Raw genomic sequence first — 23,527 nt, forward strand, 5'->3', positions numbered from 1 at the left:
ATACTATATAAGCATTCTTCTCAGTCAACTTTGCCATTGCATTTAAAGCATGAAAATATTTGATGCCATGAAAATGACGATGAAGTACATACTATCAGCAACAGAAAGAGGTTAATAAGATGCCGAGATGAAGCTCAACCTAACTTAAATTACTTCAATGGAAAACAGTTTCGACAACAGGTACATTCTTTGTCCGAAAAATGGATTTCTCAGCTGTTGATTGTTATTTCAACACCTGTGATGCTAGATAATTTCCGTTGGATGTTAACCCAAATTCAAATTACTTCAAAAGGTAAACACTTTCGAGAACAGGCATCTTTCTTTGTCTGAAAAATGGTTTTCTCTGATGATAATTGTTATTTAAACTCCAGTGAGGCCCAGTCAATTTTCCAAAGTCATCTAGTCATGCAAATCTAGACAGAAGCCGTCACAGAATAAATCGATAAAAATCGTAAACAAAACGTCGCCGCAATCGTCAGCATTACAAATTATAATTCTGAAGTATACGGTGACATACATACATACATACATGCATACATATATATATATATATATATATATATATATATATATATATATATATATATATATATATATGTATATATATATATATATATATATATATATATATATATATATATATATATATATATATATATATATATATATATATATATATATATACTGATCATATCAAGTGGCTAGCATGGGAATAAAAAACCTCATAGGTAATAATTATTATTAAAATAATAATTAATTATTATTTTACATATATATATATATATATATATATATATATATATATATATATATATAGAGAGAGAGAGAGAGAGAGAGAGAGAGAGAGAGAGAGAGAGAGAGAGAGAGAAAGATAGACAGAGACGGATAGACGGCAACAGAGAGAAACAAACAGACATGCACACTTACATACATACATACATACATACATACATACATACATACATACATACATACGTACATACATACATACATACATACATACATACATGCATACATACATATGCATGTGTGTATGTCTATGCATACATAATATATTCAGTAAAACTTTTTTGAAAACATTTTTCTATAGAAATAGATTTCAGTAATATGTGATTCTTCCTCTCCTTTTCGAGTGTATGTGTGAGTACATACTAATTTTTAGAGTAAAACTATTATATGGAAACAATTTTGTATCTTTACTTTCATATATATTGATACGTAATGGAAACATTTGCCTCTTACGTTAAACGAAATCAAACATATAATGTGTGTGTGTGTGTGTGTGTGTGTGTGTGTACGTGTGTGTGTGTCTACGTGTGTGTGTGTGCGCGTGCGTGTATACAGTATGAAAGAGAGAAAGAGGTGGACTTCACAAACATTTTAAAAAATGTTTTTTAATAAAAAAATTCCTATTTCTTTAAATTGTCATTAAATAACAGGTTATTTTTGAATTTTTGACGAGAATAGGAATAAAATACCAGCCACTCCAATATTATAAGTTATTCACAATATCGCTGGAGGTTGTATGAAAATATGTAATAACAATTATTGGACTGTCAATATTTGTTCACAGTTACTACCACTCAGCCAGAACAGCTAGTAGATACCTGTAGTGCACAAAGTGATTATTTAATATAAACACACCAGGTAGATATCATAACTAGAAAAGAACTTTAGCAAACTGTGTGACAGAATAGGCCGCTTTACTACCAACAAAAGGTATAAATAGGATAAGTTCACAGTACACCAAGTGCATCTTACGAAATATTTGACAACGAGGTATCAAAGTTTTAGATGTCAAATTCTTGAAATGTAATTAATTAAATCACTTGCTAAAAACCTTTCTTATCAAAAAATGTTGTACAATGATTAACATGAAACTGATGTTTGTTTTTAAATCTACAAGGTTTATAATGGAGGATGAAGAGATGCAAAGTTTTCGTAAAAAGAGCCACTTCTCAAGAAGATCTTAAATTCTTTTGCTCTCTTTAACCAAAGAGTAAATTCTAATCAGAATGCGTCGTAACGAGCTTCAAATAAGAAAGAATACTATATCAACGTCAACAGTAAATCACCAAAGCGGGGAGGCACCAGCAAGAAATTAATAGTTGGATAATGACGTCATGGAGTTCTAAAGAAACGTCATAATAGATGTGTGTGTGTGTGTGTATTTAAAAGGACTATGGAAGGTTAGTTCAACCTTACCAAACTGGTTTATTATAGTCCAGGTCGGATACATTTTGTAGCCAAGACTAAAATGCAAATTTGGCAGAACTTGACTTGGTCCTTCGCTTGCCTAAACACATTCTACTAACTTTGCACAAGCTACCTTAACCAATTCTTGGAACATTATTGCAAATCCAACAAGTTATTGACTAGAGAACCGGCATGTGGAAAGAATAGTATGTGAGGCGCGCCGAATAACTTGATAAAGTAAAGCTTTGCTGTCTGAGGTAAAAAAAATTAAAAAACATCGTAAAAAACTCCTCCAGCTGGCTTATCGACACACTACTATGTCCTGTTTGCCAAGGGAAGTTATCCCTCTCATCATGATCTGTAGCAGGAACGGACCCGGGTTTCAGGGTTATTTCCCTTCGTCAGCGTCCGATAGCCACTGATCTTTGATGAGAGAGATAAATTCTTGGCAATCTTATGTATACTTTTCCAGTGAAATTCTTCACTGATATGGAAAAGGTGAAAACAAGCAATGTTAATTCTCTAAATGAAGTATTAACAGTAACTGCACGATAAAGTGTAGTATATTGCCACTTAAGTGTGGCTGACCCCTAGGGGTGGATGTTACTGTTGCTTTTAGCCCCAGGAGGACATCTCCTCCAGCTGGCTTATCGACACACTACTATGTCCTGTTTGCCAAGGGAAGTTATCCCTCTCATCATGATCTGTAGCACGAACGGACCCGGGTTTCAGGGTTATTTCCCTACGTCAGCGTCCGATAGCCACTGATCTTTGATGAGAGAGATAAATTCTTGGCAATCTTATGTATACTTTTCCAGTGAAATTCTTCACTGATATGGAAAAGGTGAAAACAAGCAATGTTAATTCTCTAAATGAAGTATTAACAGTAACTGCACGATAAAGTGTAATATATTGCCACTTAAGTGTGGCTGACCCCTAGGGGTGGATGTTACTGTTGCTTTTAGCCCCAGGAGGACATCTCCTCCAGCTGGCTTATCGACACACTACTATGTCCTGTTTGCCAAGGGAAGTTATCCCTCTCATCATGATCTGTAGCACGAACGGACCCGGGTTTCAGGGTTATTTCCCTTCGTCAGCGTCCGATAGCCACTGATCTTTGATGAGAGAGAGAAATTCTTGGCAATCTTATGTATACTTTTCCAGTGAAATTCTTCACTGATATCGAAAAGGTGAAAACAAGCAATGTTAATTCTCTAAATGAAGTATTAACAATAACTGCACGATAAAGTGTAGTATATTGCCACTTAAGTGTGGCTGAACCCTAGGGGTGGATGTTACTGTTGCTTATCCCTCTCATCATGATCTGTAGCACGAACGTGCTACAGATCATGATGAGAAGGATAACCTCCCTTGGCAAACAGGACACAGTAGTGTGTCGATAAGCCAGCTGGAGGAGATGTCCTCCTGGGGCTAAAAGCAACAGTAACATCCACCCCTAGACGTCAGCCACACTTAAGTGGCAATATACTACACTTTATCGTGCAGTTACTGTTAATACTTCATTTAGAGAATTAACATTGCTTGTTTTCACCTTTTCCATATCAGTGAAGAATTTTACTGGAAAAGTATACATAAGATTGCCAAGAATTTATCTCTCTCATCAAAGATCAGTGGCTATCGGACGCTGACGAAGGGAAATAACCCTGAAACCCGGGTCCGTTCGTGCTACAGATCATGATGAGAGGGATAACATCCCTTGGCAAACAGGACACAGTAGTGTGTCGATAAGCCAGCTGGAGGAGATGTCCTCCTGGGGCTAAAAGCAACAGTAACATCCACCCCTAGGGGTCAGCCACACTTAAGTGGCAATATACTACACTTTATCGTGCAGTTACTGTTAATACTTCATTTAGAGAATTAACATTGCTTATATATATATATATATATATATATATATATATATATATATATATATATATATATATATACATAACGAGAAAGACAGAAGGAGGTGGGGATAGTTATCTTTCTATAGATAGATAGATAGATAGATAGGCAGATATGCAGAGAAAGAAAGAGAAAAGAGAAAGAGAGAGAGATTCTTAGTGTAAGTAAATGAACCATATGTAAAGTGTTTCATGAACGAAAGGTAGCCTGACCCAGTGTAATGGAAAAATCCCATAAAACAGCTCAAAACATGCATTACATCCAACCATATACTTGTATTAATAATATATTACAAATGCACAAAAATTAACCCTCTAACGTCGAATTTATCAATACGCGAAACGAGATTATGTACAGATCCAAATGTGTGATTGAAACATTTGTGACGATCACCAAATACTAGAATCCCATTGCTTGCAGTAATGTTGTTCAAATGTAAAGTATCATTAGAGATCGTTCAAGCTTTCAATTTTCTCGTTGGCTTCATATGAAAGTTGTAGTGTTTGAATCGTCATAAATTATTAACAACACGAGTTATGGAGTTAAACATATTATATATATAACAAACTGCAAGCGTGCATGCTACGTAGGAAATTTGTCAACTTAATAATCGCTAACTGTTGCATTCGCCACGCAGAAACTACATTACATCGTTGCCTCACCATATATTTACAAGAATCCATTACAACATATCACGTTATACAAACACCAATAAATAAATGGATGGATAAACAAATACACCCCATAGACAAATATTTGTTGTCGATGCAACCATCCTATACAGAATATACCTAACCCAACATCTGCCAAAAACCGGAAGGCTAGTCATTGAAAATATATTAATAGCGAAACGAAAATCTAACGAAAAATTACAACAGAAATATCACAAAGCCCTGATTGCTGAGAGAAGCATGGAGCTAAAGGTTAAAAATTTCTTTTTAATACACAAGTGATAATAGCACATTATCACGTCATTCCCCTGGTTCTTGCCAACTGCATAACAGCAACAGTTACACATTATAGATAATTACGTCATGCAGAGGACGAGACCGTGAAGTTCTAGAAACGTCGATGACCTATGAACTTTACTCTTCCAAACTAAATGCAAAGGGCTAATAGGAATAATACGTTTGTTTATCTATCTATCTATCTACCTAACTAACTGTATAAATATATATGGGGGTGTATGCATATATATATATATGTGTATATGTGTATATATATATATATATATATATATATATATATATATATATATATATATACACACACACACACTTACCCATTTAGCTATATATCTAGCAATGGATATAACAAGGTAGATATCTAACTAGCTTCATTTCTAGGTATCTATGAGGTTATCTGCTTATGTAATAGGAACTTTATCCGTCTTTGTACTTGTCTATCTACCTACTATCTCTCTCTCTCTCTCTCTCTCTCTCTCTCTATTTACCTATCTATCTATATCATCTCTCCATCTCTCTCTCTCCCTCTCTCCTTCTCTCTCTTCGTGTACATACATACTATATATGTGTGTGTGTGTGTGTGTGTGTGTGTGTGTGTGTGTGTGTATATATATATATATGTGAAACTTCTACCAATCTATCAGTCTATGTACTTATCTAACAATCTATTTATCTATGTATCCACCTATCTATCTCCCTATCAGTCTACCGTCATATCTCTATATCTATTTGTACAGTTTGCGAAATATCTGCTTTTTTTTTTTTTCTTGTCTCATTTCGTCTATTTAGCTATCTTTTGTCTTCCTACAGAAACGGAGCACGGAATTAACGAAAGAAGAGCTCGCAGAAGCGTTGTCGCCGAACAAAAGTCAGCAGAAGGGGGACTTTCAAATAGTCTTCACATTTTCACCAACAATATCAAGAAGAAGAAAGAAAACAAACCGAACAACAACAACAACAACAATAACACCAACTACAATGAGTAACAATAACAGGAACAGCAACAGAAGCAATACGAGCGGCAACAGCAGCAACAGCAGCAACGGCAGCAGAAACATCATAAATAACAGTAGCAGCAGCAGCCATGACAGAAGCAATACAACAAAACACAGAGACAAACATGTCTCGACTTTCTTGGAAGCAACAAGTGCAGCAGCAGCAGCAAAAGCAGCAACAGAAACAACAATTGAGATGCATAACAACAACAACAAACAGACTAACAGCAGTATTTACGGCAACGAGTACATAATCATCAACATCATCATTGTCCTCCTCCTCCTCCTCCTCCTCTCATCATCATCGTTGTCGTCACCGTCACCACCATCATCATCACCGTCATCGTCATCATCATCATCATCATCATCAACGCTATCATCAACGTCATCATCATCAGCAGCAGCATCAACAACGTCAAAACAAAGAAAAACAAAAATTGAAAACCAATCTAAAGACACGTCCACCGTGACGCAGGCACACACTAACAATAGCAAGAAACCAACAAAATCAGTTACTTAGTATTTGATCGACTTGTCAGAAATAGCAGCTAAATCTCCCTTAAATGGTACCCCCAGCATCTGGGACTCTTTAGTGTGTAGTACTCGCTAGATTATGTAGTTCCTACATAATAGTCATTAAAAAACAGGATGGTCACGGTGGATGGTCTTGACGAATGGTCACGGTTGGAATACCTTTGGTTACAGGCCTGTCCAACCCGCGTTGAACAGGGTTTAAACAGCCAGAACAGTTGCAACATCGTCAACATAGTAAATAATAACAACAACAAAAATAATCCCTTCTACTAAAGGCACAAAGCCAGCAATATTAGGGAGAGGAGAAGTCGATTACATCGACCCCAGTACTCAACTGGCACTTAATTTATTGACCTCAAAAGGATGAAAGGCAAAGTCGATGTCCGCAGAATTTGAACGCAGAACGTACACACGGACGAAATACTGCTAAGAATTTTGCCCGTCGCACTAACGATTCTGCCAACTCGTCGCCTTAAAACAACAACAGAAATAATAACATGCAGACGTACTAACAACAACAAAATATATCGAAACAACAACAACAAAAAAATGTATTAGCAAAAATAGCAACAAAAATGAACACAAAACCCAAACAACAATGATGCTAATAGAAACAACACCGCAACAATATACAATGAAACCAAAGGAAAGAAAAACAAGAAAAGCAGTCACAATAAAATTTTGCAATGCCGACATTAAGAACAACAGCAGCAACAGATGAGAAGCAACAATACCCGCAGCTGCAATACCAACACCATCAGCTGCAACAGTAACAGCAGCACAGCTGCAGTACCTATAAGGAAATCAATAATATCCACACCTTCACCCAGACTATCGATATTACCATCACCACCATCAGCATCACCATATCTCCACCATCTATGTTAGCACCAAGGAAGGAACCTCTACGTGGTCGCCTGTCTCTTGTCTGCTAGAAATGTCAGCCAATGTCCTTTAAAATGCAATGGCAAAAGGTATACGAAAACATGGGATTGTCTCGATTGGGATAGATGAAATGATTAAATGATGTTGGTGCTCAGGGCGATAGGCCTGAGTGAAGAGGGCTGACCTGTTGTTAAAGAGACGAGTTTAAAAAACCCAGCATCATTGTAATCATCACTATCATGATTAACCCTACCGCAATTAGTATCACCATCAAAACCAGCATCTGTTCAGTATCCCCAAACCGCCGTTCGTGTCACCATCACCATCACCATCGATATCACTAATACCACCGTCTGTAACAGGACCACCACCATCAAATGAATCAACACCGCCATCAGTCAGACTAACACCCCGCTATGAGTAACGCCCCTCAGCATCAAAATAACTATCACTACCATCAGTAATGCTAGTGCTACTGCCAACAGCTACATCATCGATAGCACAAGCTCAACACCCCCCCCCCACTCCCACCGACATCGATATCAACCAACAGCAACCCTCCCGTCAATAGCACCGCCGCAACACAATCATTAGTTACATCAACGTCACCGTTAGCAACACCAACCCCACCAATACCGAAACTAGCAAAACCAACCTAAACAAAAAAAACATAATAAACACCACCTCTAATAATACCACCGGCACCAATACCGTTAACACTACTATTATAAATCGACTTTTATGTAGCCATTCCACTTGCGAGAAATATTAATCAGATCACCATCAAATCACATCCTATTGACTTACAAAAGGAAGGACACGTTGGATAATGTATGCACTATGGCAAGAAATCAAATGAAAAATATCATGTAGTCGTAAATTGAACACCTTTCTTTAATAAAATCTTTTTGATCAGGGTCTTTTTAATCGATTAGTCAGTAAGGAAAGGTAATGCACATGAGCCTTCGTAGGGCCTTTGAGACTAATAGGAAAGAGAGAGACAAAATACCCTGAAATTGGAGTTCTTCTGCGAATGTATACAACCAAGTAGACTCCGCTAAAGGCACTTTAACTAGGCGATCTTTTGTCTACCACCCTGGTGGGTTACGGCGTGATTTAAACGCAGTACGTAAAGAACCGGAATAGTTACCTCTCTTAACGATTTCACCTTTCTATTGCTCTGGACTGGTAATTTATTTATTGACATTAGGCTAGACATCAAGGAAAATAACAACAACTGAACTTAAACCATACTAGCAGTAACAGCACCACCGCCAACAACAACTGCTCTGATACAGATAACAGTTATACTTACACTCTATCCTCATAGTCCACCAATATTTTCATCATGAATAATATGATCGCAATCAATAAGTAACATGAACATAGTCAATATTGGTTTGAAATTTTGGCACAAGGCCAGCAATTTTGGGGGATGGGGCTAGTCGATTAAATTGCTCCAAGTGCTCAACTGGTATTTATTTTATCGATCCCGAAAGGGATAAAAGGTAAAACCAACCCCAGCGGAATTTCAACTCTGAACATAAGGAATGGATGAAATTCCTGTAAACATTTTGCTCGGCGTGCTAACGATTCTGTTGGCTCGCCGTCTTAAACATACTCAATATCATTCACCATCACCGCTACAAGGCATGTGGAATTTATGATAACTGAAAATGTATACCAGAGAGATCCATCTTCTTGCGAACTCTTCTTTCATTAATACCAACAAATACCAACACAACATTCCAGCACGTCAACAAATCACACACAAAGCTTCACATGCAGCGCATCACAATTACGTCCTCCATACCTTCTCCAGAGTGCTCAAACCTAGATTAAACCAGGTAGAAACTTACAAGTTGCACAAACGAACATCAAATATATCCAAATATCAATCTCAGTACCACATAATTTAACCATATGACACTATAACTATATCACATAATAAACCATTTTACATAATAATGCATACATATCGTATAACTAATCATATCACATAACATAACCATATAATAATTTTAATGTTGGCACGAGGACAGCGATTTTAGTGGGAGGGAGCAAATCGATTACATCTACCCCAACACCTTACTGGTACTTTATTTTATCACCCTGAAAGGAAGAAAGCCAGAGTTGGCCACGGCAGTATTTGAAATCAGAAAGTAAGAAACCGGAAGAAATACCGCTCAGTATTTTCTCTGACTTGTTAACGATTCTTCTAGCTCGCCGACTTTAACTCACCATATAATAGTTTCAATTTTTGGCTCAACACCAGCAAATTAAGGGCACAGACTAAGTCGGTTGCATCGACCCCAGTGCATAAATGTTTCTTATTTTGTAGACCCCTAAAGGACGAAAGGCAACGTTGACCTTGACTGTATTTGATCTTAGCACATAAAGGACTGGAAAATATGCCGATCAGCATTTTGTCTGATGCGTTAACAAATGTGCCCGCTCGTCGCCATTATATAACCAGATAATAAAATAATAACATAACAATATTAAACACACAAGAAAATAAATTACTGGGTGTTACATATGTCAGCACAACATTCATAGCACACAAACGTACAAAGCAGTACATATTACAAATTGATGTCAAAACTTAAAAGATATACCAAGCAGCGCATTTCGCCCATGCAAATAAACACCAGCTCACAATCAATAATTCATATCCAACATGTGATATGCTAAATTGTACTACAGAGTATATCTATAGTTTTTATCAAGCATTCTGAAATTCACAATTGCAAACGCCTCGTCTTTATATGCAATATTCTATGTATTCATAGACACTCACAGTAGAAAACCAAAAATAGCTTGGCAAGTCTTGTCGTAGGCTTTCACCAGTCACTGAGCACCTAAAACACGACTGAAACAAGTCTTTCTGATCTATTCTTTTCTGTCCATGAGCAGCTTTGGTTTGAAACAGTATATTGGTGATGTTGCTATTTTTGTGTTCATATGTTTGTCTATATGATGGTTCATATGTTTGTTTATATCTTTGTGTTCATATGTTTATCTAGGTTGGCAAGGAGATGCACCTTGCAATGTAGACATATAAGGAATGAGTTTACAATGACGATGGTGTTGTAGTTATATCTGGACTCAGTGGTACGGATAGTGCTTTTAGGATAATGCTGTAGTTATATCTAAAGTGATTGATCGAAATAGCTTTATTAGGATGGTGCCGTGGATGTTTTTGCGTTGAAAGGCAAGAATCGTTTTTTTTTTGTGTGGATGGTATAGTAGATGTAACTCGCCTAAGTTGCAAGGAAGGTCTTCTTAGAACAGAGTTGTAGATATGTCTTGGTATTTGAAGGAGGCCGTACGCGTTCTAGTTATTCCAGTAATGAAGTGTCTCGCATTTTACTGTCATTTTCACCACGCCAGCTCTTGCCACGCAGATTTATGATTAAAGGCATTCTAAACATGGCGTTATTTTACGACTATCTTTTAAAATTTTCTTTTAACTGCTTTCATGAAAGAAACACCAACCTCCATTATCTTCTCTTATGCACGCACGCACACACACACACACACACACACACACACACACACACACACACACACACATACACACACACACACACACACACACACACACACACACACACACACACATATATATATATATATATATATTAAAGGGTAAAGGCTAAAGATCTCCTTAGGTTATGAATGACTATGGGATTGCACATAGACAGTTCCCTTCCGAGGCACAAGTCCGGAAAAAGTTGTTTATGGAAGACCAGCAGTCGCCCATGCATACCAGCCTCCCGCCACCGGTGTTGTCTAAGGGAAAAGGCAAAGGACGATACAGCTTGGCACCAGTGACGTTTCAACTCATTTCTATAGATGAGTGAACTGGAACAATGTGAAATAAAGTGTCTTGCTCAATGATACAACACATAATCCGGTCCCAGAATTGAACTCACTATTTCATGATTGTGAGCTCGACTCTCTCACCACTGAGCCATGCGTCTTTACACACGCACACACGCACGCACACACACACACACAAATACACACACACACACATTTCAGCATCTCCGAGAATTCTCGGAAATGAGAGGAAGTTACCCTCAAAGCTGATACCTGGTTTGAATGCTAGCGAAAAAGGCATCCAAGGACCGGGTGATGGTGTTAAAACGAATGATGAATTTAGTCTACCATCCAAGAACTGATTATGCAAAAAGTCAGAACAAACACCACAATGTACCTCATGTTATGCTCTAGCAATTCCGCCCATCCCACATCGCCTGCACGCCATTCGTCTGCTGGAAAAGAGAACAACAACTTCAGTTTTATATTTTATTTGCAACAAATATTTCTTCTGCCTTTTGAGGAATACATTACACCAATTCATGCAAATATTTCGTTGTCACAACGGACAAAATGGCAAATGCGTTATCCGGCATAATGGGGAAAGACATGCGTTGATAGAGAATTTCCACCTCACGTATTTCATTAATTTAGTTGGCTATTTCTATACCCATAAAGCTGAGTAAGGATGTGTTTCAGGGACTCAGAACGCCGGACGTTTCCACTGCTCTACGTTCGAAAAGTGATCGATCTGAGAGTAGCAGGTACATTTTTAACTTGCGATCTTCTGGGTCAGATGCCGATCTCATGAGATTGCCGCTGGACAAAGTATCAGTGCAGACCGCATCCCAGATAAGGGATTTGCCGTCGGTCTTCGGCCGTTCCTGTGGTCTAACTCCACACTCTCCAGTTGCGATGGAAAACTAACTGCGTCCAGTTAGGCAATCGAAGTTCGGCAAAGTTAGGCAAAGACGCAGTTAGGCAAACAAAGACAGCAGAAGCAGCAAAAACAACGACGAAAGCGACGACACCATCACCACCATCAGCAGTACTATCATCAATACCAGCAAGTCCTATACTCACGACAGACACGTTGTAGAAATATAAGTACCTCCTCCCCTCAAAACACCACGTGATCTCTTACCTCATGTTTTTCTTATTCCTCTCACCATTTGAACTTCTGTTTCTTCTACTTCTTATCCGCCTCTCATATTTCGCCCACCCAAACAAATTCTCTTTTTATCCATTCATTTCAAATTACTTTAAAATCATCACCACCACTACCTCCACCACTACCTCCACCACTGCCTCCACCACTACCGCAACAACAACAACAACAGCAGCAGCAACAACAGTAACAACAAATGCAGCAGCAACAACATCAATAACAACACAGCACCACTACAATCAGAAGCAGCCACAGTACCATCACAGTCCTCTGGTAATATCATATCTACCATCGTTATTGCTATTCGCCACCATCATCGCCTACAGCAGCACCACCGCCACTGCAAAATTATATCAATAACCGCAACAACAACAACAACAACAACAGTTACACAGCCATCACTACCAACAACAACAACATCCCCACCAACACTAAACCGATCATCATTATGGGAGGGAGGCATCTCTTAGTGGTCGTTCGGCCATTTAGAGAAATAGCAGCCAAATCTTCCGTTCAAATATATGGCCAAATGGCCACGGCTGGGATGTCTTTGGTCATAGGTCTGCTTGATCAGGGTTGGCCTACAGCTATACAACAATAACAACGACGACGACAACAACAGCAACAACAACAGTAACACTAAGTCGATCATGAGTTTCACGAGCAACAGCTGTAGAAGTCATCGAATAATCGCAACTAGCTGCAGCAGCTGTTGCAATGACATCAATAAGTGCAGAAGTTGCAGTAGCAGCAACCCCAGCAGTAGAAGCTGCACCAACAGCAATGGCAGCAGCAGCAACAACAGCAATAAAAGGAGGGTTAACAGAAGCAGCAGTAACAACAACAGCAACAACGATTACTACCATAATAGTAACTATTGACAACCAGTATTGTATGGAGAAGGGGGAGGTTATAAAACTGCTGCACCGTACTCACAACTACATCTACCTACACCACTGCCACCACCACCACCACAACCACCACAACCACCACCACCATCACCCCCACCACCACAACCACAACCACCACCACCACTGCCACCACCACCACAACCACAACCACCACCACCACCACCACCACAACCACCACCACAACCACCACCACCACCACCACCACAACCACCACCACCACCACCACCACAACAACAACAACAACAGCAGCAGCAACAACAGTAACAACAAATGCAGCAGCGACAACATCAATAACAACACAGCACCACTACAATCACAACCACCACCACCACCACAACCACCACCACCACCACAACCACCACCACCACCACAACCACCACCACCACCACCCCAATCACCACCACAACCACCACCACCACCACCACAACCACCACCACAACCACCACCACCACCACAACCACCAACACCACTACCACCACAACCACCACAACCACCACGACCACCACCAATACCTCAATCACCACTTCTACTACCGACACAACCACTTACCGTCACCTTTACTCTCACTACAATTTCCTTCATCACAGTTAGCATCACAACTACACTCGCCATCAGTTTCTCCACTAACATCAACAAGGCACCACCACTACCAACACCACTGCGAACTAGCTCCGCCACTGCTACGACTGCCACTATCACCATTACCATTAGCAACACCTTCACCGTCGCCACCGTTATTTACAGCCACTAAACTCAGCCATCATCGCACGATCACATTCATCATCGTCGTCGTCGTCGTCGTCGTCGTCGTCGTCGTCGTCGTCGTCGTCGTCGTCGTCGTCGTCGCTGCCGTCCTAATCGTCTCTGGCAACACTAAACTCCTGTATACACTAACATACCAACGTCACCACACCAACAGTGCTACCGTTAAATGTAACCACAGCCAACAACACTATAACTACTGCCTTCATTACCATCATCACTATCACCACTGTCATCACCATCACCACCCATGATCATGCGCCACCCCTACCATCGCCCCCTCACATGATATGAAGAGCGTCCAGAAAGTTAATAACCAATTGGACATCAGCACTAAACAGCTACATCGACACCACCGCCGAAAGCTCCTCCACCACCACCACCGAAAGTTCCATCACCACCACTATCATCATCACTAACAATACCTTCAGCAATGGCCTAAAGGGCTGCCACGTATTCTTTTGGCGTTCATGAAATGATAGCCAGTTGGTTTCCCCTTAACTAGCACTCTACCGTCTTCGGAAAGAACAGGACCAGGACATGAAGCATAACGCAGCCCTGACTTCCCTAGTCGTAAGAAAAAGACGGAATGGACGTAGCAAGAATGTCTTCGATTGTGGGTCTGTTACAACTGGAAAAGCTTACCCGAGACTAAACCATAACACAGCCACGACAACAATAACAACATCAACATTTATAATTTTTAAGTTATACAACACTTATTGATTGTAGGTCTTGACGAAAATATGGCCGATGTATCCGCATCATCAGCATCGCTACATTGCCACCTGCTCTATTGTATTATCACCGCTTCTGCCTTGCCTCCATCAACCCCGCTATGTCGTCGCCAGCTCCTCTGTGTGGGTTCAACCTCCAAAGCAACGCCGTCATGAACATTACACCGACAAAATCGCCACCACCATCTGTCAGTCTTTCATCTTCATCGTCAGGACACTCCACCTTCCAACCGAAAAAAGCAACATTACTTCTGTCATTATTACCGCCGTCACCACCGACATCATGCCAAAAGCATCAAAGCATCACCATCAACACTAGCATTACTGTCACCAGTATAAAGAGCATCACCTCCGAATAAAATCAAAGCAAATCGCCAGCAACAGAGCATCAGTATGAAGGTTCACTGCTATCACCACCATCGCAACGTTATCAACAACATCGTCCCGATCACATAATCGCCACCATCGCCGACATCAGCCATAACGGAAACACACCACCGCCAACATGATCAACATCGTCACCATCACAAACACCAACACCACCACCACCACTAACGACAAAGCAAAATTACTGCGAAGTTGGAGAAAGAACTGGAGCAGAGTCAGAGCAGAGAGAGAAAAGAGACAGAGTAAATATCGTAGAAAGCAAGAACGAGAGAAAGAAATCAAGACATATCCAGAATAGACAGAAATAATAACAACAATAGTAACAATAGTAACAAGGCAAAGCAAGCGCAAAAATATGTGGAATCAAGAGAGATGGCGGTGAAGGTGGTGAAGATATCCCTAAAATCTTTGGTGGAGATTAAGATATATATTTTGAGCGAGTCATAACAATTGTTGGTATAAAGGAGGGGCTGCTGTTTATAGAGGTAGCAAGACGTACAGATGTCGTGTTGTCCGAAATAAAGTTATCCTTTTAACATGCATAATCAAGTCAGACACTAATTAACTATTTGCCTAATTAAACCATGAAGGTTTGATTTATTACGTGTATATAGAATATTAGCAGCATTAACGTCACCCTAGTAATTCCTATATTTCTCTGTTCTTGCCTGGTTACTTCTGCCTTACAATAATAAACATTTAATGTACTATATGCACATACATAAATACATCTCTCTTCTGTCTATCCCTACCTCTCACTCTCTCTCTCTCTCTCTCTCTCTCTCCCTCTCTCTCTCTCTCTCTCTCTCTCTCTCTCTCACTCTCTCTCTCCCATCCTACCTGTCTCTTTCTGTATGTATGTATGTATGTATGTATGTATGTATGTATCTATCTATCTATCTATCTATCTATCTATCTATCTCTCTATATATATATATATATATATATATATATATATATGTATGTATATATGTGTGTGTGTGTGTATAATTATTTGGACTTTGGGTATTATGGTTAGTAATATACTGATTAAGGTACTTTCTCTGTTTATGCTAACTGATGCCATCCATAGTTTGATATAAATGTCACAGGATCTGCTTCAAGATTTGGGCAGTATTCGTTGAGGGAAATGAGAAATGGAGTTTGCAAGAATCTTTATAAAACTTCTTGCAAGCTCCATTTTCCGTTTCCTCTCATTCATTGTGTGTGTGTGTGTGTGTTTGTATTTATATATGTCCCTTAGGCATTGCAATGCTAATAACCTGGCGTAGAAATCAATATACTTATGCTCCTGTACGAAGTGTTTAGATAGAGAGGCGTTTCAAATAAAAGAGATGACAAAGGAATAGCCGATTATCTTATGAATTTCATTTGCTTACAGCTGTTTCCACTATAAGATGTGATATATATATATATATATATATACAATCTAAAAACAAAAAAAAACAATAAAAAACACAAGAAGGTAAAAGACAACAACGCCAGGACGTGGTACATACAGACGCTCAGAGAAATAAAAGAAAGGTGGTTTAACATTTCGAGCAAGGCTCTTCTTCAGAAATAGGAGACAGAGGAAAGTCCAAGAGAAAGGGAAGACGGAGGAAAAAATCGTCAACAGTCCATATGTTTGAAATATTGTCCGGGTAAATCTAACTGAAGGAGACTAATCAAAGAAACGTATTTGAAGAGCCCATGTACTAGATTATCCGATTCTGGGTTGTGCATTTATCTAATGTTCTTCCTAGTGTTAAGATGAAATTTTTTATGCTCGTTGCCCACACACATCTTTGCCAGATTATATACAGTGAAGCTTTAGTATAGCATCGTAAAATTATCGACTGCTATTTCCAGTAAACATTGGAGCTTTGTTGTACCACTATTCTATATTTATATATAAGAGGGTAGTCGCTCGAAGTTCGAGAAAAACGGTTCTGCAATTTCTTGGTAAACGATCTGTACAAATGATTTGCTCATAGTGATCAAATATATGTTCTGTACATTAGTTCACTCCCTCCATCAATCCAACGTTGCCTGAATAGGTGCACGGTGTACCATGCGCCAAGCGTCGAAGTAACGTGAGATCCTGAGTTTTGCTCCAGAACACAACGCACAAGGATCATACGATCGTGAATGCAGTACCCTAAACACGAGACCATGCGCCCTCATATACATACATACATACATACATACATACATGCTTACATACAAACACGCGCGCGCGCACTCACATACACACATACACACAGAAATACACACACACACACACACATATACGAGGGGGTGCTGAAAAGTTCCTGGCCTTAAGAGTTCTTTTACAGGGTTTAAAAAACTGAAAGACTGCTGCAATAAGTGTGTGAATCTGAGAGGATGATATATTGAATAAAATCATAATTAACTGATCCTCCTGTATTTTCTTTTAACCAAAGCCAGGAACTTTCCAGAACACTCTCGTATCTAAACATGAAAGAAGTTAGGGACATTCGATGAAAATATACTGGACAGATAGTGCAAACGAAAAAAATTGCTCTCATCAGCTTCCTATCTAGGGACCTTTTTCAGTTTCTACACTTTATAAAATCGAAGCTTACCTAGTGACACTACCAAATATTGGGTAGGATTGTTAGAGATGGATAGGAATGAAACGAGACATAAAAGTTACAGATAAGTAAAATACCTCTGAATAAATAATGTACTCAATACTACAAAATACAAACATAACTACTAGAGTTAACTGAAATATAAGCATTTTTAAAACCAGGCTTCAACTGTAATACCAGCAGAGGTGATTATAAAACCAGCATTCCATCGACTATAAATTGTAACGCTTTTACCTACAAGTAAATATCAACGCAGGGTGCTTGTCTGAATCAACTCACTTTGAAACCGTTGTGAGTGATGGACCCTTGATGAAATTGTAATGATTAGAATGCATAATTGCATGAAAAGCAACGTGCAGTCGCTGCAGTCGAAATATATGTAGGTCAGATGAATATGTTGTAGGAAACTTTTAAATAAATTTTTGGATGTGAAAAATATTTCCACTCTTCGCTTCGTTATCAATATATATATATATATATATATATATATATATATATATATATATATATATATATATATATATATATATATACATACATATATACATATATATATATATATATATATATATATATATATATATATATATATATATATATATATATATTTTCTTTTCTTTGGTACAATTTTGGTGGAAGGATTAAGTCAGTTACATGGAGCCCGATGTTTAACTGGAACTTAATTTATCGAACCCGAAAGAATGAAAAGCAAAGTTGACCTCGGCGGCATTTGAATTCAGAACATAAAGACGGAGGAAATGCCGCTAAATATTTTGTCCGTCGTGCTAACGATTCCGCCAACTTGCCGTCTCTAAGCTGATGTAGAGAGTCCGGGTTTCGATCCTGGAACCACTTACATGCTAAGTAAGCATTCTACGATCTGTGCTAATTCGCTCTCCAATACATAGTTATAATAAAAACAGTCCGACGATGACTTCGCTGGCCAAAACTTCGAAGTCAGTGTCAATAATATTCTTGGTTAAGAATAATATATACATATAAGGCGCAGACATGACCGTATGGTTAGAAATTCACTTCTCAACCACATGGCTCCGGGTTCAGTCCCACTGCGCGTGGCACCTTGGGCAAGTGTCTTATACTATATCCTCAGGCCGACAAAAGCTTTGTGAGTGGATTTGGTAGACGGAAACTGAAAGAATCTCGTCGTATACATACATATATATATATATATGTGTGTGTGTGTGTGTGTGTGTGTGTGTGTGTGTGTGTGTGTGTGTATGTCTTTGCGTCTGTGTTTGTCACCTACCACTGCTTGACAACCGGTGCTTGTGTGTTTACATCCTCGTAACTGAGCGGTTCAGCAAAGAGACCGATAGAATAAATATTAAGCTTTAAAAAAACAAGTACAGGGTCGTTCCATTCAACTAAAACAATTTCTCCAAGGTGATATACCAGCATGGTTGCAATCTAATGACTGAAACAAGTAAAAGATAAAAGATGTGTGTGGCGGAGTTTTGTATTTATAGGGCAAGTGACTTGTTCTGAAACCGTGTGTCGAAGAAGGCGTATGTTAGCTACATCGTGGTGGACGTGCTATTATAATTAATCTCAATTTTCGTTTAAGGTGTCGAAATTTTCTACACACTTTTGTGACTTTGGTCACAGGCACGTTTCTGCTGGAACTGTCGAAAATTAATGATTTGTGAGAATGTATAAGCCCCGGGAGGTTTCCTTTAATGTCAGAACGAATCAAAATGGGGGGAAAAATTGGAAAATAAAAATATCCGATGCCTATGAAAACTTGCCTGTAACTGACTTTCGATTGATGCAATGGAATTGTGTTAAGCGAGCAGATAGCTGAAGTGACGCGAAAATTTCGCAACTCAAGAAGTGAACAAAAAGAATAAGGAATTTTTGTGTGTGTGTTGTTAAACTCCTAAAGATATTCCTGTAAAGGCAATTGTGTTTGCGTGTGCATGTGTGTGTGTGATGTGTAATAATATATGAATATAAAACAAATTATATATATATATATATATTTATATATATACAACAAATTAAATGGGTGACTTAGCAAAAGTGACGGAGGATGCTGATCAGCACCAGCTATTGCAAGAAACAAGAGTTTAAAAAAAACTAAAAAGCCAGAAAACACAGTACCTAGACTGACAAAGGGAGGTAAGTCGCCACTGTATATAGCCGGATCGAACGAATTCGGATTTCGTGCATAGCATCTTAACCCTCGTCAGCGACTCTTCACGCCTAGGTTTAAACTCAACTACCTCTGTCAATCTAATAAGAAAAACCGTTGAAAACCTGAGCTGATTTTCAAAGCGGTAAAAGTGTAAGCAACAAATTAAATGGGTGGCTTATTAGCAATTTGAACCTAAAAACAAAATTAATAGAAGTCGCAAAAGTGACGGACGGCCCTGACCAGCACCAGCTATGGCTAGAAACAATAGGAATATAATATATACATTATATGGATACACAATTACGGTATGCAAATTAGTAGTCCACTTCTTTGTAGCTACTGTATTTCTTGGCTTTCTATACGGATTGACAGCTTGTTTTCCTAGGATTGGTCAAAATTAATATAGACGCATCTAATGCGAACCCAGTCAGGTTCGAAAATCAGTTAAGGTTGTTCATCGGTTTTCAATCAATGGAGAAACAGTTAAATTTGCCCCATTTGAAAATCTACTGCATAAGTTATATATTATATATATATATAACAAAGTAAAATTGGAAGGTACCGCACGAGTGAAAATATATAGAATATAAATATAAAATTTTAAGAAATGGAATCTTTGACAATGATAAGAAAATGTTAAATGGGGCTTTGTGTTCAAACAGTTTACATAAAAGTGTTCAAAATAGGTAGTAAAATAAATTCATAAGTATTTATATGTTCATAAAAAGCCATGATTGTATATAAACATACATACAGAAAGAATTTGTAGACAGTATTTGATAGGAGAAAGCGTGTATTGCTTAGTCAAAACTTCATCAGAAATCATATTTGAATATTTATACAGAATATTAGGGGGAATGACCAACCTTTTTTCTTCATCTCTAGTCTTGTACGTGTGTTTGTCAAACTTTTTGTTATCATTGTCAAAGACTTTATCACCGTATTTTAATACATCTATGTTAACTTTTTTAGCACCACAAAGGATACACAAAGCCTTTTATTTAATTTTGAAAATCTGTTTTAAAAAAAAAAAGTGAAACAGGTCAAATCAATAAACATCTTTAAAAAACCTCTGCATTTTCAAATCCTCTTCCTTATATATATATATATATATATATATATATATATATATATATATATATATATATATAGCGTGTGTGTGTATGCATGTGTGCGTGCGTGCGTGCGTGTGTGTGTGTATGTATGTGTGTATGTGTGTGTATGTTACGTATGTGTCTGTGTATGGAAAAAAAGTCAAGGTTGAAAATGCTAAAATAATTTTATAAAAAACATTTCAGTACCGGTTTCAGTCATTGAGATTTTTCAACTGTAAGTATGGAAAACAAGCAAATTTGGGAAAAATTAAAAGAAAAGTTTTTTAAAAGAATATTTGCATAATATTCAAATACAAGGGGCATTTTCCTTGTTTCTGCCTCTCTCTCTCTCTCTCTCTCTCTCTCTCTATTGTTTACAAGCGTAAAGGGTCGCATCAACCTTCTTGCTTTAAATTATATATATGTATATATATACTTATGTGTATGTATAAACTTTTTTAACATCTGGTTGTTTCAAGCGCGAATGGTTCTACATTCTGGTTAGTACGTATACACGGTGCATATATTTACACAGACATACTATATCATCAGACATTATTTTCAAAGCAAAAACCAATACTACGTATAAATATACTCTAAGCTGGATATTAACTACATTAACATTAATCTAAGCTTTTTTCAGGAAGTTATATTTTTAGACTATATTGCGACTGTAACAGAACAGTTGCAACAGAAACAAGTATGTTATATCTGAGCTATGTTGTTTTCAACAGGGTCATTTGAGACTTGTGGTTTGAACTTTACCACGGTTACATCACTGAAGACAGATTATGAATCATCGAGCTCTCGTTTGTCTGTTTGTATGAAATATTTTATCCACTTAACCGCCAGTATTCATAGAACATTATCATCAAATAAAAAGCACTAACATGATGTCTACATTTTAAAGCTGAATTACTATCCTCGCAATCGGTGCCTCAACCATAAGCGTGAGATCAGTATTCATTTCTAGTACTCAATTATTGTTCGCAATTTAGCAGTATTTCATTGTGATTCTCGCTTTAAACCTCCGCCATTAGTGTTTTCTACGTAAACACAGAATATTGTGCATTATTGTCTATTATAGTCACAAACTGCCCAATCCATAGTTAGTTATCTGATGCCTTTGTGCTGATTTATCTGGTGACAGATAAATCAACACCGAGATGTGACTTGGAATTATTTTACTGACAGAACTTTAACTCAAAACTTATAAAACTATGACCTAATTTGACAAAAGGGTACACATCATTAGAGAGAGCATTAGTTCCACTACATGATATATCGATTATAGACATAAAATGCTGAACTGAAAAACAAAGTTAATTCTAAATGTTTTGATCTCGAGACGTACATTTTAAATATTGGTTTCGAATTTTGGCACAAGGCCAACAAGTTCGGTGCAGTGGGTAAAACAAGTATATATACTCCAGTACATGACTGGTACTAACTTTATCGACGTCGATAGGATGAAAGGCAAAGTAGAATTTGAACTCAGAACGTTAAGACGGACAAAATACCGTTAAGCATTTCGCCTGACGCCGAATGATTTAGTCGATTCGTCGCCTTGTAGAGTTTAAATATTGAAAGGTGAACCGACAGAGTCATTAGAATGTCCGGCAGAATGCGATATGGTATTTGTTCTAACTCTGTGCTAAGAGTTCAAACCCTGCCGAGGTCAACTTTGCCTTTCATCTTTTCGGGCTGGTAAAAAAGAATACCACACCATGGCAGTGGTTTGGTGGAACGGTAAGAATGGCAGACCGGTTCATCCGCGTATTTGCTCCGGCTCTTTACGTTGTCATTGTCAAAGCCCCATTATGGCCTGCTTGAGTAATATGCTTAACTCGTTGGTCACTTTAACACCACCACCTAGCACCTTGTGTACCTTTCGCGGAGGTCACTTTGTTGCAAGGATTTGGGTCAAGCTCATGGTTTGAGGGTACATTCCTCCTTTTCCCTTCTCACTAGTTTCATAATCTCGCTAACGCAATGCTCCTCAAGAAGAGTTCATATGACCCCTGAGGGTCCATATAAGTTTTTGGGGGATTCACGCAAAAATATATATTGGGGATCCACAACAGTATTTTAAGGGCCCCCAAAAATATTTTGCTTTCGATGTATGCATTGGTATATATATTGCAAGAAAGAGCTAGGTTTACATAGTTCAACCTACATAAGTTAATATGACAAAAACAAAATAGGATTTTTGAGAGACGTTTCTATTCAAATGGTTAAGGGTCCATTGATAAAAAATGGGTGAGAACCCGCGCAACAGATGGTGAGAATTGTCTTCCCTCCTGACCAAATGATAAGAAAAAATTCAGTCCTCTGGTTCTAACAAATTACCGCTACGTGTGAAGAGAATCTACTGATCATTATCAACAAAGGCTCCAATAACTCTGCAA

General features: G+C 38.2%; 1 protein-coding gene across 1 annotated transcript in view; it reads right to left on the reverse strand.

Annotated features, from left to right (window-relative positions):
- The window catches only part of LOC149135511 (uncharacterized), an 18,257-nt gene extending 10,877 nt beyond the window's left edge, over nt 1-7,380 (reverse strand). The window contains exon 1 of the mRNA XM_089352209.1: nt 7,333-7,380. The gene's annotated coding sequence lies outside the window, so the exon portion shown is untranslated. The remainder of the gene's footprint in view (nt 1-7,332) is intronic.
- Nucleotides 7,381-23,527: the final 16,147 nt, after the last annotated feature.

This window comes from Octopus bimaculoides, chromosome 5 (assembly GCF_046866305.1).
Source record: "Octopus bimaculoides isolate indiv1 chromosome 5, ASM4686630v1, whole genome shotgun sequence".
Classification (NCBI taxonomy): Eukaryota; Metazoa; Mollusca; class Cephalopoda; order Octopoda; family Octopodidae; genus Octopus; species Octopus bimaculoides.